At 41.4% G+C, this 17266-nt stretch overlaps 1 protein-coding gene across 2 annotated transcripts in view; it reads right to left on the bottom strand.

Annotated features, from left to right (window-relative positions):
* LOC125697541 (protein arginine N-methyltransferase 8) overlaps positions 1-17266 on the bottom strand; it is a 152374-nt gene that overhangs the window by 50506 nt on the left and 84602 nt on the right. The window contains exon 11 of one of the 2 annotated variants that reach the window (XM_048954881.1): positions 3727-14921. The exons of the other annotated variant lie outside the window; for it this stretch is intronic. The gene's annotated coding sequence lies outside the window, so the exon portion shown is untranslated. Of the gene's footprint in view, positions 1-3726; positions 14922-17266 lie in introns of those variants that run through there. 2 annotated transcript variants of the gene reach the window in all.

Genomic DNA, 17266 nt, shown 5'->3' with positions numbered 1-17266 from the left:
TGGAGACCATGTTTAAACCTGTGGTCTCAGAGACAGTGAAAAAGCAGGTCTCCTGAATAAAGAGGGACAGCACCTACCTACCCTGTTGCTTGACCCACCTCCCACATCTGCTGCTGCAGTACAGTACGGGCAGTGTAGGGTGTGCTCATGCACCGACTTCCCCTCCCTATTCTCAGTAGGCAGAAACACTGTTTGCTTGGCCTGCTTCTGTCCTTCTCACGTCTGCTTATAACTGAGCAGCCTAGTTAAGGTTAAGATCAAGAGTAGGCAGCGCTGGCTCCACCCCTGCTAGCTCAGTAGGCTGCTCGCAAGCTGCCAGCCCCTGGAACACAGGCACAACAATATTACTGGTTTCAAAAAGCCCTAAAAAGAGCTTTTTTTGTCACACTTTTTGCTTCAGATTCCTTGCCCAGTGCAATCTTACCTGCCATGAGGCTGGTCTCTGCAACAATTATTAGTATTTTGGTATTACTGGATATTATTATTATTTGGATTTTGAGTATCTCTGAGGATAAAGAGTGCCCGTTCTAGTGTTTAACCAATCTCACAGTAAAAAAAATCTGTTGTCTTAGAGATACTGAGCACCCAAACCCGAATGGTAATTAGAATTAAAATAAAAGCAAAATATCAAAAGAAAATGTATACTGGAGTTACAATTGGAATAAGCTACCAACTTTTAAATTGCATCCTTGGATGTCTTTATGTAAAGTTTTTTTTTCTGTTGTGAGCCATATAATATTTCATAGTTATTACTCTCTTTTCTTTGTATGGGTGTTGGAAAAAGTCTTCTAAAAATGTACGAGAAAATGTTTTTACCTACAGAAGGATGCTTAAAGATTTCACTGAAACCTAGAAAATCAGAGGTATGAATGTAGGTAATACAGCTACAGAGAACAGAGTTATCACAACTCATGACTTGTGAAATCTGTGGCTCTACAGTGCTATATAACTCTGAAGTCTAGTGATTTACTATAGAACAGATTGCAAAATCATGATCAAAGTATCAGCAATGGCCTACCTTTTGTAGACCAATCCCAAAATACTTCATAGTTAATCACCTGTAAAAACCTCACAAAGCCCACATCCTTGGTTAGTATTATTTGGAGCAATGCTCACTCTCATCAACTTGTGATATGATCTACTTTTATATGGTAGATAGATAAAAGAGCTAAGAGATAATGGTAACTGTGGGACCAAGAAAGTTATTACCTTGCAGATGAGTAAACAAGCTTGACAGCTACTTGCACCAGGTGCAAACATGCACGAGGCACCTGGTTGGTACATGTAACCAAGGGGTTGCTGCATGGGTATAAAAGGTTGTAAGCACATACAATAAAGGTCTTCACTGTGCACTACCAATGGAGTCTGTGACTCTCCTGCCACGGATAATAGCTAAAAGAGTGGGAATGATGGTTCCTAATAGAATTCTGAATTTATAAACTGTTGGGTTTCAGAAAGAGGTGGATAGGTGAATGAAACTACTTGTATTACTTGAAAGTGATCTTGAAATCCATGGGGAAAATTGCAGTTTTAATCTTTTATGCTATTACTAGAACCAGAGCACTTTAGGAATTCAGATGAATTGTTCCAGCTGTGAAAATGCCATAGCAATGAAAAAATTTAATGCATGCTTTATTTATTTTTTCCGTATTCAAAATGTTGCAAGTTTTTATGATGTCTTCAAAAAGTGGGGTAACTTGTAATGAAATGAGGCTCCCAAGATACAAGCAATTTCATTTTGTGGAATAGAAAAATTTAGAAAGTATGGTGATGTTTTTTGAATCATATGTGTTGATTGCTAAATGTAAATAACCAAATAAAATAGTGTATAGTGCTTTTTTGTTCCACTATTTTAAAATCTGTTTTCCAATTTCTATTCTTTCATATGCAATTAACTATTACTTGCATAAATTTTCCTTAAGGAAGCCTAATGAACTATGTAGAAATTGTAGGTACGATAGCATCATATACTGTCATGATTACCATGGCCTGTCACTGCAGATGAAGCCTTTTAAGAAATTGGTGAAATCTGGAGAAGAAAAAATTGATTTTATCCAATACCCTTGCAACCTGGGGCTGATCTTATATATGGTCAGGACTATCTTTGGGCTGCACTAGTCCCAGTGAATTTTTATATAGTTAAACCTCATGGGTGCAACTGAAAGGTTGAAACTTTTAATTTTGGTTACTGCATACTCTGTCAAGAATAATTTTTTTTTTTTTTTTTTTAAATTAGATGAAGTTTAGGTGTGTAAAAGCAATATAAAAAGAAAATATTATCCAGACAATGACACTACTGTAGTCTCTCTGGGGCATTTCCACCTGATCCATTTTTAAGTGTGGCTAAATTGACTCAGAGCAAAGATTCACCTAGTTCATCTAATATTTTTCAAAATGGCTAATATTGGAAACTCCAACACAGAAATAAAAAGAGAGGTCAATTAGTGAATTATCTTCTCTTTAGTGTCTTCCCAACGAGTACAGCTGTCCTGGCTGCTGTATAAGTCAAATTAGCCTTGTTATCTCTGACCTGTATTGCAAGTGACAGCATTTAATAGCTTCATTCATTTTTCAGAGCCTGTTAAATCCCACACCAGTGCTCTCACAGGTTTGCGTGACCTCTGGGTGTAGTCTGCTGCGAGTTCCACCAGAGGGCTCAAATGCTACAGGAATGAGCAAAATGCAGTAGGTTGCATGCGTGCACAGGAGAAACGTTCAAACGTCTGGTATCTATGCTAATAAAGCATCTTTAACATACATACATTAAAAACTGGAGTAAGGTCTATTACGAGAAGAAGTTTCCTAAAACAGGATAGCATTATATTTAGCCATTCATTGCCTTCTCAGAATGTTTTCTGTGTGCTCAGTTACATTGAGAAGGCCTTTGAAGTTAGATAATTGCATGCTAGGTTTACCAAGGATTAGAGATTTTTGCCAAATAGAGTTTCAGAGTGTGTGATTGATTTGCTTAAAAAAATCTGAAGCTGGAAGTCAATGTCTCATTTACAGTGCTTTTGTACTTCATCGAATCATAGAATAGTTTAGGTTGGAAGGGACCTTCCAAGATCGTCTAGTTCCAATCCCCTGCTACAGGCAGGGACATCTCCTACTAGACCAGGCTGCTCAAAGCCCCATCCAGCATGGCCTTGGATGCAACTAGAGACAGGGTGTCCAGAGCCTCTCTGGGCAACCAGTTACATTGTTTTACCACCCTCACAGTAAAGAATTTATTCCTAATTTCTAGTCTAAATCTACACTCTTCCAGTTTAAAACCATTTCCTCTTGTCCTGTTCTACATGCCTTTTCAAAAAGTCCCTCTCAGCTTTCCTGTAGGCCCCCTTCAGGTACTGGAAGGCCACTATAAGGCCCCCCCAGAGCCTTTTCTCTTTTCCAAGCTAAAGAGCCCCAGCTCTCTCAGCCCATTCTCATAAAGGAGGTGCTCCAGCTCTCCAGTCATCTTCATGGCCCTCCTCTGGACCTACTCCAACAGCTCAATTGTGCTGGGGGCCCTAGAACTGGATGTGGTACTCCAGGTGAGGTCTCATGAGAACAGAGTAGAGGGCAGAATCACTTCCCTTTACCTGCTGGTCATTCGTCTCTTATTGCAACCCAAGATATGGCTGGCCTTCTGGGCTGCAAGTGCACATTGCTGACTCACACTGGGTCTTTCATCAACCAAAACTCCCACATCCTTCTCCTCAGAGCTGCTTTCAAACCATTCTCCCCGCAACCTGTATATGTGCTTGGGATTGCCCTGACTCAGATGCAGGACCTTGCACTTGACCATGTTGAACTTTAAGAGGCACATGCCCACCTCTCAAGCCTGCCCAGGTCCCTCTGCATAGCACGTCTTCCATTTAGCATGTCAACGGCAATACCCAGCTTGGTGTCATCTACAAACTTGCCAAGAGTACACTTGAACCCACTGTCCCTGTTGCCTACAAAGATGCTAAGTAATACCAGTCCCAGAACCAATCCCTGAGGCATGCCACTCATTACTGATTTCCACTTGGACACTTAGCCATTGACCCTAGTATTTTAAGTGCAGCCATCCAGCCAATTCCTTATTCTCATTCATCAATTCCATTTTTCTCCAATTTGGTGATCACAACATCATGTGGGACAGGGTCAAATGCTATGCACAAGTCCAGGTAAATGATGTCAGTTGTTCTTCCTTTATCCATTGATGCTGTAACTCCATCATAAAAGGCCACCAGGTTTATCAGGGATGACTTGCCCTTGGTGAAGCCATGTTGGTTACCATCAATCATCTTGTCTTTATTTTCCATGTGCCTCAGTAGGGCCTTCAGGAGGATCTGTTCCATGATCTTGTCAGGCACAGAGGCGAAAATGACCAGCCTGTAGTTTTAGATTTTTTTTTTCCCCCTTCTTGAAAATAGGAGTTTATATTTCCCTTTTCCTGAAATACCTGAAGTTTAATGTCCTGCCACACAGCTAATAAATAAATCACTCTGGAAAGGAAGAGAACTTAATGGAAAGCCACTGCCCCAAGTATGAGGAACTGTACCTTGAATTTCTTGAAAGATAGTATGTTTTAAGAGGTATAAAGTACTGATTAGGAATCAAATACAAAATTGTCATCCAAAATCCAAACTCCGATGTGGTGTTAGAGAGTAGCATTCCTTTATTCCTCATGATACTTACTGGGCAACTTGACAAACAAGGATGCACTCTCAGAGTTCAGTTTCTGCATTTAAACAGGTAAGACATATGCAGTACATTGGCATGCATATTCATTCTTCTCCAAGAACTCACACACGGTAGTGTCCCTCTGGGCATGTGCATCAGAACCTAGGGTGGTTGTACGCCTACTTCCTTAATCTCCATTTTTCCACCATCACTAAGACTTTTGGCTGACCTATAACTGTTTTTCCACCAAAGTGGCACATTTCCATTCGTTAGGTCATAATGATCCAAAGCAACGTATGTGAAATCTGAGAAAAATGTCCATGCATGTGGCAAAATGCAGATAAGTAATCTGTTATGATAGCTTCTTATGAAGCAGAATTGAGAGAAAACAAGGTTGTTCACACATCAAAGTTGAAAGTTTAAGAATTAGCACTCATTGATTCCTTTTGCTAAAGTAATATGTTGGTCCTTAAAGTAATATACTAATCCCTATTGGCTGAACAAACCAGGCTATGTCAGAATAGATAGATTCTGCCTGATTTGCTCTACGTGATCAGAGCCATTTCTACTTTAGAAGCTGAATAGAGAATCAGAAGTTCAATTTTTCTTGTAATCTGCCTTCACCTTCATGCAAAGGCTAGGCTTGTACTCTGGAGACAACATATATTTCAGATGCAAATAATTCAAATTGGGCACTGTTGGAGTTTTTTCCAGATTGTGCCAGTCATGCTGGATCAGACTCAGGTTTTGTTCCTTTAAGAAAAGCTTCTAAAATATGTTTCTCTCTAAAAAAAACTTCAGACAAATTTATGGCTACTTTAGATTCACCTAATTAGAAAAATAGAAATACAAATTCAAGATACTTATGCACAGTTGGTGCATGTCAGCTGAGCCTTGACAACTGAATACATTCATGGACATGATGGGGGTCCCTTTAGCAATGAAGATTAGAGTGTTGACCACAATATCAGTAGGCCATTTACCAGAGGGACTACTGAGCCTCCCACGTCCAGCAATCTCCCCTAAGATACAAATAGGCCACACCACTTAGGTCCTACCTGCACCTTTCAAGGCCATTTTATTCTATGGGAACCTGGATCAAAATTCTCGGGGGCAGGGAACAGAAGATTATTTCCATTACCAATCTGGGGTCTTACCTGATTATCAGTGCCCGTAATTTGGATCCTAAGCAGGGCAGCCCATGTTGCCTGCAACATTCTCAGGACACTGGGTCTGCCATCTCAGGGTCTTTCATTCAGGTCCCGCAAGGTTTCATACTGTCTTCTCATCCACCCCTGCAGGGAGTGAGAGTCTGTCTTCAGGGCAGCCTTAAGAATACCATTATAACACTCAATGAGGCCTACCCCTTTTGGATTATATGGCAGGTGGAATCGCCATTCAATGTTATTTTTTTCTGCCCAGCGCTGTATCGTTGCACCAATAAAATGAGTTTCTTGGTCACTCTCAATGACTTAAGGTGTCCCATAGGCAGACATCAATTTAGTGAGTGCCCTGATGGTATATGTCTAGTTTGCTTTCGGTGCTGGATAGGCCTGCAGTAGTCCACTTGCAGTATCAACACAGGTCAGGGCATATCTTGCCCCCTTGGACCAAGCCTGATGTAATCAACCTGCCATTGCTGATGAGGATTGCATCCTGTATAATCAATGAATATTAAGATGTTATAATTACAAAACAAACAAGAGAGTTAGGCAAAACAGACTATGATAGTAAAAAGAGAACAAACAGAAAGCTTACCCCTATCCTGGGCTCACTTACAAAACTCCAGCAGAGTGAATCTCCAGAAGAGCTCCTTCCCCACTGGTAGCCAGCTCTTAAGTAGGTCTAGGAGAGGTGGAGCCAGGCTCCACCCCTTCCAGTAGCACAGGTGAATTGCCTTCACCTGTGCTCCTGTGACTGACTCATTGCTCACCTCAGGTGATCAATCAGAGGTTCAGGCCATGACTCAGCATTTCATACAGTGATGAAAAGATAACAGTAAACTTACAGCAATTTACACTCACAGCTTCTTACAGGATGTCCTGGGAGAAAGTTAACTTTCTTCATAGTAACTGCTATTGTGCTGCGTTGTGGATTTAGGATGAAAACAATGTTGTTAACACTGCAGTATTTTAATTACTAAGCAGTTCTTACACTAACTGTGGGACTACTCAGCTTCACATATTGCCCTGCCAGTGAGGAGGCTGGTAATGCACAAGCTGAGAGGAAACATGGTTAGAACAGCTGACCTAAACTGGCCAAAAGAATATTTCATGCCATAAAGCATCATGTTCAACAATAAAATCAAGGGAATTGGTCAGGGGGTTACTATGGCTTGGGAACTGACCAGTCACCAGTCATACAATTATAGAATGGCCTGGGTTGAAAAAGACCTCGAAGATCACCTAGTTTCAAGCCCCCATGCTATGTGCACGGTCACCAACCTCTAGACCAGGCTGCCCAGAGCCACATCCAGCTTGGCCTTGAATGCCTCCAGGGATGGGGCATCCACAATCTCCTTGGGCAACCTGTTCCAGTGTGCCATCACCTCTAAGTGGAAAACTCGCTCCTGAGATCCAACTTAAACCTCCCCGTCTCAGTTTAAAACCATCCGCTCTTGTCCTATCACTATCTGCCCAGTCACCAGGTGGTAATTGCACTGTGTATTGCTTGTTTATATATTCTTTTCTCATTATAGTTATTATTATCATAGAATCCTTAGAGTTGGAAGGGACCTTTAAAAGTCATTTCCCCAGTAATAAACAGGGACATACATAGCTAGATCAGATTGTCCAGGGCCTGATCCAGCCATGCCTTGAAAGTTTTCAGGGACAGGGCACCAACTGCATCTGTGGGCAGCATCAACTAACATATCTAGCATGTAAGTAGAAGAGCAGGCATCAGTAACTCCATAAGTAAGTGGTGATAATGTTGAACATCTGCACAGATAACTGGGCTGTCTATCCAGAACTCACACTTTGGATTGCACAGTGGGCTGCTCAGAACTCTAGTATCTATGCCCAACCAATCTGGGGCCAAGACACGTAGATTGATATATGGAATATAGTTAGGTACATATAACAATCAAAAAGACCAACATGATGAAAAGGTGATACAAGAAGCATAATGACAGAGAGACTAGCACAACAGAAAGATGCTATAAAGGAAAGAAAAAGGACTACTCACCCACCTCTGAAGATCTAGGCTCATAAGGGAAAATTCCACAAAGGAGGGATCTCCAGACAGAGATTTATCCAGAGTGACAGTCAGCCCTTAAATGGGCTAAGGGAGGTGGAGCCAGACTCCATCCCTTCCAGTCACACGAATGAATAGCCTTCACTGGTGCTCCCAGGACTGCCCACATCCTTTCTCCAGGTGCTCCATTAGTGGTTCAGGCTGTGACTCAAGAGTTACCACACAGCACAGTACAATGTATGCTTATCATGTATCTGGGTATCAGCTCATGTAGTCACCTGGAAATTATGAAGCTGACATAGTGGCTTGGGTAAGGTGGCTGGAAGATTCACCAGCACAGAATGCTGCTCACCAGTTATACAAGAAGTTGTGACATGCCAGACAAAAGTTGATGTGGGCAGTAGTAAAAGCATGAAGAATGCCTGTCCAAATATCAGATATTGGACACACCTGTCCAGGTATGTCACAGCTATGAAGCCTGTGCCAGAATGCAACCAAGACCACTACTAGAGATGACAGCTCACCTTGCCAGAGGACACAATCCCTTGCAGAGCTGGTAGGTTGTCTATATAGTTCCCTCTACCTCAGGTCTGAAGGGACCAGGAACACTCAAACCTGTGTTGATACAGCAAGCCTATCCAGTACCTTGTGCAAATCAGTCCTACACCATCAAGGAACTCACCAAATTGATAGCAACATGCAGTACTTCTCAGGTCATTGAGAGTGACCAAGGAACACATTTTATGGGTAGAATGACACGGAAGTGGGCTGAGTAAAAAACTTCAAATGATGATTCCATCTGACTTCTAATCCACTGGGAGTGGGCCTGATAGAGCAGTATAATGGCATTCTAAAGGCCACTCTGAAGACTGACTCCCAGTCCCTGTAGAGGACTGCAAAAAACTGTATGAGATGCTGAGAGGTTTAAATTAAAGACCCAAAGATGGTTGACCCAGTGCTCTGCGTAGGATCCAAATTAAGGGAAATGATGTATGCTTGAAACCCCAAGTTAGGATGCTAAATAATCTGCTGCTGCCTGCTTCTGAAGACCTTGCACCAGGGACCCATAAGGTAAAGTGGCCTTGGGAGGTGCAGGTAGGACTGAAGTGATGCAGCCTACTTGCACCATGGGGGATGTTAGTAGAAAAGGAGGGTTTGGAAACTCCACAAGTAATTGGTATATGGATCCCAGATATTATAATACAAACCTGAATTTTCATTATGAAAGGAGCACTAATTGGGTTGCTCTGCCAGGTCAAAAATCCTCCCTTTGATGCCTGATACAATCATCCAACAATCAATTTCAGGCCAAAGGGTGTGGTACAAACAGCTTGGGCATGCCCCTGTTTGGGCAGAAATATTGAGCCAGGACTGTAATACTGCATGCATGTTAAAGGGCAGACTTGCCTGTTATGGTACTGGTTAAGCATTTGTTTTACTCCCCCTGCAATCCATAGCCCACAAAGCCACCAGCAAGAGCAACATTTCTGAACTCTGATATGCTCCAGTGTTGCTGAAGAGACATCATAGCATTCTGCTCCTCAATGGCACCTGGTGGTGGACTTTCTTGAGGGGGAAAAAACCTCAACAAACTGGACATTCTGGAAACATCCACTGAATAAATTCTGCAACATATGCAATCCTGTGACAACTACAAACCTTGTATGTGATCCTGCAACAACTACAAAGTCTACGCACTCAATGTTTACAGACGTCTGCGTATTTTGAACACAAGTTGTTGACTCTATATATTGTAATTCAATGTATGGCTCATCTCCCTGCAAATGTGCCCAATCACTGTTCATTCTGTGAAGGGTGGAGTGTAGATGACCTGTATGGCCATGACTTGAACTGGTGATTCAGCACCTGGTGAAGGGGTATCCTAGCCAAGAGAGCACAGGCAAATTGTTTTCATCTCTTCACCCCATGGCACCAGAAGGGGTAGAGCCACGCTGGGCTCATATAGGGGCCAGTCTCTGAAGGGAGAAGAGAGACTTTTGGATTTAGGCTGGCTTCTGTGAAGGAGTGCTGTGGTCTCCTTCACCAGCTGGGTGACATCAACTCTTCTTTCTGTATATGACTGTTGTCCTACCTGCAAGTATTTTGCCTGATATTGCTGAGTACCTGCCAGAAGCAGTTTCACTTCTTCATGGGCAGAATAATCCACATGATAACTGAATTATGGTCCTGCAATGAATCTTGCCAAATGTCACATGAGGCATGGAAAAACACAGTTCGTCAATAGTACCTTTGAACCATAACCATGTGTGTTAGGGAAAGCTTTTTGCTCCTTTTGTATTGATGCTGCAAATTCTGGGAGGGAAAAAGACTTATGTGAGACCTCCCAGAATCATTTTAAGATCAAAGTTATACTCAAACATGAATACATATTTTTTTTTTTTTTCGTGAAGAAGATATAAAAAATTTTCACAAAATCTCTTTGGAATGTGACTAACTTATGCAATCTTACCACCATGTACACCAGGGGTTTCACAGGTGGAAGTCAAAGCCGTAAGATGTTTTAGAATTCCATAATCTATTTTCTTTCTCTTAATTTTAGTGATTTAAAATTTCAGTTCACATAGACGATTCCTCAAGTTCCATCAGTCATTATATACCTTCCATTCATTGCCTATCATATGCACATAATGTACTGCAAGTTGTGATATGTGCTGTTCGGATGATCAGTCAGAAGCGTACCACTTGAACATCTTGTAAGGGACTTTATTCATTTATTTATTTTTGTATGTCTACTTTTCTCACTTTCTTTTTGTTCATGATAATTGATTTTATTAAAAAAAATTGAGATTCCTTTTAAGACCTAGGTTTTTTTGTTTTTGTTTTTTTGTCTTGTCCTTCAGACTCTCTCTTCCTCAGTCACCATCCCAATTGCTGTCCTTCGTGCAGCCAATTAAAAATAGACATTTTCAAAAGGCTTTTATTCTTCGAAGCTTTATATTTGTCTGAGCTTTTGTGGCTAATTAAATTAAAGAGGTGGTTGCTAAGAGATTGTGGAATGTATCATTAAGAGTGTCTAATTTGCACACTTTTTTCTTCCTTGCACAGATTTCAGATCAGAATTTGTGAGTAAATGAATTGGCAGCATCCCAAAATATTCAGTGACATTGATGATGGAAGAAAGGGATGCCACTCAGAGGGACCTCAACAGGCTTGAAAGGTGGGGCCGGGTGAACCTAATTTCAACACAGCAAAGTGCAAGCCTTTGCTCTTGGGCCGGAGGAATCCCATCAATCAAGGACTGCTCCTTCCATACAGACTGGAAGGAGCAGTCCTTGAGAGCAGCCCTGCAGAGGAGGACCTGGGAGTCCTGATGGATGAAAAGCTTAACTTGAGCCAGCAATGTGCTCTTGCAGCTCGGAAAGCAAATGGTGTCCTGGGCTCCATCATAAGAGGGGTGGCCAGCAGTGAAAGGGAGGTGATTGTTCCCCTCTGTTCTGCTCTTGTGAGGCCACATCTGGAGTACTGTGTACAGATCTGGAGCCCCCAGTACAAGAAAGACAGGGAGCTGTTGGAGAGGGTCCAAAGGAGAGCCACGAAGATGATCAAGGGACTGGAGCATCTCCCCTATGAAGACAGGCTGAGGGAGCTGGGCTTGTTCAGCCTGGAGAAAAGAAGAAGGCTGTGAGGAGACCTCATTGCAGCCTTTCAATACCTAAACAGAGCCTACAAACAGGAGGGGAATCAACTCTTTGAAAGGGTAAATAACAGCAGAACAAGGGGAAATGGTTTGAAGTTGAGGGAGGGAAGATTTAGGTTGGATGTCAAGGGGCAAGTTCTTTACAGAGAAAGTGGTGAGGTGCTGGAAAGAGGTGAGGCTGCCCAGAGGGGTTGTTGATGCTCTGTCCCTGTTCAAGGCCAGATTGGATGTGCCCTGGGCAGCCTGGTCTAGTATTAAATGGAGAGGTTGGTGGCCCTGCCTGTGGCAGGGGGGTTGGAGATTCATAATCCTTGAGGTCCCTTCCAACCCAGGCTGTTCTGTAATTCTGTGATTCTGTGATTCTATGATAGTCAGAAGGCAGGGAGTCAGGGCCAGTCCTATGCCCCCAGAAGAAACAAAGAGGAACAGGACTGGAGAATAGGATACAGGACCTGTTGTACTGGGAAAAGCGCATCAGTTCTTTCCCATTTGTGATGTGATAGACAAGGGCTTCAACACTCACCAAGACATCCAGGTGAAACAAAACTGGCTATTTGAAAAGTACAGTAAGAGAAACTGCCAATGCCCTTAATGAATTGAAATTTTAATTAAAATTTGTAATATTCCACTGATAAGTTAAAGAGATGCATAGGAATTAAATTAATCTGATTGAACTCTTACGTACTGTTCTCTGATTCTGTGATGAACCTTGCATTTGTTCCCACAGAAAAAGCAAGAAATAATGGAAAGTTGAAGTATGTGCTGTTTTAAAAAAATTGCCTCAGGACTTCTATTATTTTGGGAATGCTGAACGTCCAGCAAATTCATAACTTTGCAATTTGCCTCCATATTACGAATGTCCATTAATGTTGCCTTTCTGTTTATTGTTTTTCTTTTTTTTCAGCAAAATTTTGTAAATAAAGTTTTTCACTTAGGTTCTGCCTATCAAACAGTGGTAAACTCTCTGTTGAATAACATACATATGAGGGAAATACAGAGGAGCAGGCTTTTAACATTATTCAGAGTTCTTTATTATCTAACCAAATTGTACTTAAAATAGTAATAGAATTTGAGAGTCCAAATGCAGATTTGCTGAAGTTTATGGAAAGAAGCAACCATTTAACAAAATCTTTTGGAATCTCTGAAGAAATGATGAGGAGACTTGAGCCACGATGTGGTAGAAAGCAGGAATGTATTCATTAGTTTTCCTAAATTTTGGTCCTAATTTTACTCTTTGCCTGTCTCATATCCCTCCGAAGTGTGAACTCAACCATAGCATGATCACTACAGCCAAGGCAGCCCCCAGTGCTGATGTCACCAGTCAGTTCATTTGCACTGGTGAGCAAAAGGTCCAGTATTACAACCCCCCTGGTAAAGTCTTCTATTCCTTGACTCAGGAATTTATCCTCAATGCACTCCCGGAGCCTCGTGGATTGCCTACAGCTTGGCCTGCTACTTTTCCAGTAGATGTCAGTGGTGGAAGTCCCCCAGCAGGACAAGCACTTGAGATCATGACACCTTCTGTAGCTGGAGGTAGAATGCCTCATCAACAGGCTCTGCTTGATTTGATGGTCTGTAGGAGACACTGATCATAAGGCTCCTTTTGCTGCCTTGGTCTCTAACTGTCAGCCATAGGCTTTCGACTTACTCATGACTATACTTTAGGGACAACTCTTCACATTCAATTCCCTTCCTGATGTAGATATTAACACCCCCCACCCCTCCTTCCTCATCTGTCCTTTCTGAACAGCTTGTAGGCGTCAATATCCACACTCCAGTCATGGGAATCATGGTTTTCTAGAAGCATTGTAGCTTTCCAGCTCCTCCTGTTTGTTTCCCAAGTTGTGTGCATTATTGTGGAGGCACTTGAGCTGGGCAGCTGGTCTTTTCACCTCCCTAAAAGATAATTCATTTATTCTTTTCAAGTATTTCCTTAGATTTTCCCCTCTTGCCTCAGCAGTTACTGCCTCATCATCATATGACTAAGAATGTCTATGTCCAAATACAAACCTACTAGCAAAATGCAAGTATACTTAATGTTGTTGCAATGAACTGCAGTAGTAGAAGTTGTAGCTATGTTGTTAAGGTAGCTAATGCTTGTTGATGGATAGCCCTGCAGTTTGTTTAGAAAACAGGAAGAGTCCTTTTGATAGATGACCCTGTAGTTGTTTAGAAAAGAGGAATAATCTGTGTCTTTGTACCAAGTATTATCTACTTGGTACTTGGAGGTTCTGCTTTGAATCAACTGATTTTGTGAAAGCAAATATTGTGCAATCAAGACAAGGGGCTAACTGAGCATCCATGAAGATTAGATTCAACCAACGGATACAGTGAGGAACACTACTAACATCATTCAGAGGGTCCATGGATGACCACCACAAGAAGACTGAATACGTGCAAGGAAGCACAATACTACGTTAATGATTTTGGGGAATATATTGAATATGTATGTACTGCCCAGGAAAATGTTTGCATGTGTAGCACAAGTAATATATATAAGTGGAATATCTTTTGTACGACATAAGTTCTTAGCTGTTTGACCTCTGTATTTTTATGTAGCAGAGTAAAAGATTGCTATTATCAGTTAGGATAAGTGTCAGCATAAGTGTCATGAAAGCATAGAGCATATTAGGTAGAAGCGTAGACAATTTTCTCATTAAGTACCAGTTGTATCTTTGGATAAGTTTTCTTTTTTTTTGTTCTTTCTTTCTTTTTTCTTTTTTCTTTTTTAATGAAACTCATACTGAATGGCTATGCACATTTTTAACAGCAAACCCCAAATGAGAAAATTAAGAAAAATACACATGTGAGTCCAAGGACAACATTTTACTTTCTTAACAACAACTCTTGAAGAATTAAAAACGAGGATAAAAATCTACTGACTTAATAGCAATGCTAACAGTGGCCCTAGATCATAGAAGTCAGTAACTAATCCTCAGGGAATTTAAGGGAGCAAAATGTTGGTCCATATTTCACAATCTTTGTTTTATATTTATTCATGGAAATGCAAGTGACTGTGTTTCGCCCTGCAAATTTAGTGTAATTTAGTTCAGAATTTTCATTCTGCAATAGAGCAGTCCAGCTGCAATTGAAAAAGCATTCATTATCTCTCAGGGGTGACTTATTTGGACCTGGTTTTTCCTTACCACCTTCCCCTCACTCCTCCCATTCTGCTAAAAGTGCACAGTGAACCAAATACAGTACAAATGAAAAGTGAAGGAGAACAGAAAGGAGAAAGGAGAGCAGATAATTCTAATTTCAATCTGTCAGTCTGGTTTGTAGCAAGACACATGAGCAATTATACTGGACCAGCAGATGGGTCTGAGTCTTACCTGTAGAAGATAGCCAGCTCTCATGAAGCATTTCTCCAACATTTCTCCAAGGTCCCCCAGATCTGCTACTACTATGCAGAGTTTCTCTTTTTAGTAAGAGTAAAAAAAGTCATTAGTTTGGATATCTCATCCCTTTCCAGTGCAATGTAGGCTGTAAGAATTTTACAGAAGCAGATAATTTTTAAAGTTTACATTTAGGTCTAAGTGGTTAAAGGTTTAGGAAGATGGATGTGTTTACATGAGAAACTGATTAGGTGATTCTGAAGTTCTGTGCTTTAGAAATGTTGGAAATATCCAAGTAATTTTTGTCAGGACAGTATCTGTGATAAAAGCAGAATTTATTCGCGATTGCAATAGCGAGCATCCCGCAAGCAGGAGCGCGCCTATGGACACAGCATGACAGCCTTTACACCCTGTTTTCCCCCCCTTGCCTCCCCCCCTCCCCTGTTTCCCCAATGGCTGGGTACTCGAGGTTCACAACCTTATCAGAAGGTTTACATTTGCCATTTACTTGTTAATTTATTTGTTATCTGGTGTCTGTCAGTAGTCATTCTGTTGTTTCCAAGATGTCTCGGTGCTCTCCTTGTTGTATTGATATGATGATTTTCTTTAAAGTCATCGTTAAACAAAGAGCACTGGGGGGGGGGGGGGGGGAGGGGGATGATGCCAGGCCTTCCAATGCCTCTTCAGGCGCTTCCTTGGGCATGCCATGGCTTGTTCTCTGGTTTGATCTCGTGCAGGATATTCTTGAAGTGTGTATGACAAAATATACATATATACACCTGTATACAGAGCATGCGTTCCTGGGAAGGTTCGTCTAGAAGATAAGTGATGTAAACTTATCAGAGATCTTCCCCAAGCTAAGTAGAAGGACTCCCAAAAAGAACTATGATAGCAGAGATCATGAAATAAAAATAATATTATCCAATTCTAATGCAGAAACAACATTTCAGAAGCTCTCCTGCTTTCCTTTCACAGGATCACCTTGGAATTCCATTTAGTGATTTTCCCTTCAGCTCATACAGGTTTATAATCTATATCTTAAACTTTTCTTTGCAGCCAGGAGAGTCCTGCTTAAAGCACATAACCAACAATTCCTTATTGTCTACTTGTTCTCTGGTTTAATCAATCCTGTTCAGGATGTTCTTGCGGTGTATGACAAAATATACACATATACACACATATACTGAGTGTGCATTCCTTAGGAAGGTTCATCTAGAGGATAAGTGATGCAAACTACCAGAGATTCTATTCTATTCTACTATTCTGATAGTTTGCATCACTTATCCTCTAGATGAACCTTCCCCAAGAATGCAGAGAACAAGTCATGGCATGCCCACGGAAGAGATATCAGGAATGCCTGGCATTTGCTCTTTGTTTAATGAAGGCTTTGAAGAAAATCACCATATACGACAAGAAGAACACTGAGACATCTTGGAAACAGCAGGATGGCTACTGACTGACACCAGATAACACACCAATTAACAACTGTAAACTTTGATAAGACTGTGAACCTGGAGTACCCAGCTGATGGGAAAACAGGCAAAATGGGAAACAAGGTACAAAAAGTTGTCATTTTGTCCTTAAGGGTACTCCTGCTTGATGGACGCCCGCCATTGCAATTGCGAATGAAATCCGCTTCTATCAGAGATACCGTTCTGACAAAAATTATTTGGATATTTCCAACAGTGATTATGTGGAAGTGATTTAATGAAATTTATCTTCTTTGGTGTGAGCTTGTTATGTTGAAGGAATAGACGAACATAAAACTAAATGGGTTTGGACTGCAGCTTTCTTAGGTTTATTTTCTTTACGTAGTTACACATTTTAAAGAAGCCACGATTAGAAATCTATACCTCTTTTGAACTAAGTCTCTGTCCTTGGAGGGTGATAATCCTGCACTTAGAGTGTAATGACCCTGTACTCTGCAGGTGATAACTGCCTAATGAACTTATCTCTCTAGTGGCAGGGTACTTGCACACACTGCTCATTGGCCCTGCACAACCTGTCCCCAAAAACTGCCAGCCACATCCTGTTTGCACTGTTCCTGGGTCATAGAATCATAGAATCACTCAGGTTGGAAAAGACCTTATAGATCATTGAGTTCAATCATGACCTAACCATACTACCCTAACTAACAGCCCTCCGCTAAATCATGTCCCTGAGCACCACATCCAAACGGCTTCTAAACACATCCAGGAATGGTGACTCAACCACCTCCCTGGGGAGTCTATTCCAGTGCTTAATAATCCTTTCTGGAAAGAAGCATTTGCTGATATCCTACCTAAACTTACCCTGGCACAAGTTGAGGCCATTTCCCCTGAGTTAGGAAAGGACAAACTGAGGGTTAACCATTGTATAGGAACGCAAGTAAGCAGGATGAGAGGCCAGATAAGAAAAGAACATCTCAAAACTCTATTGTAAACTTGAA

Source organism: Lagopus muta, chromosome 1 (genome assembly GCF_023343835.1).
Source record: "Lagopus muta isolate bLagMut1 chromosome 1, bLagMut1 primary, whole genome shotgun sequence".
NCBI classification, from domain to species: domain Eukaryota; kingdom Metazoa; phylum Chordata; class Aves; order Galliformes; family Phasianidae; genus Lagopus; species Lagopus muta.
This window is presented reverse-complemented; position numbering and strand designations above follow the sequence as displayed.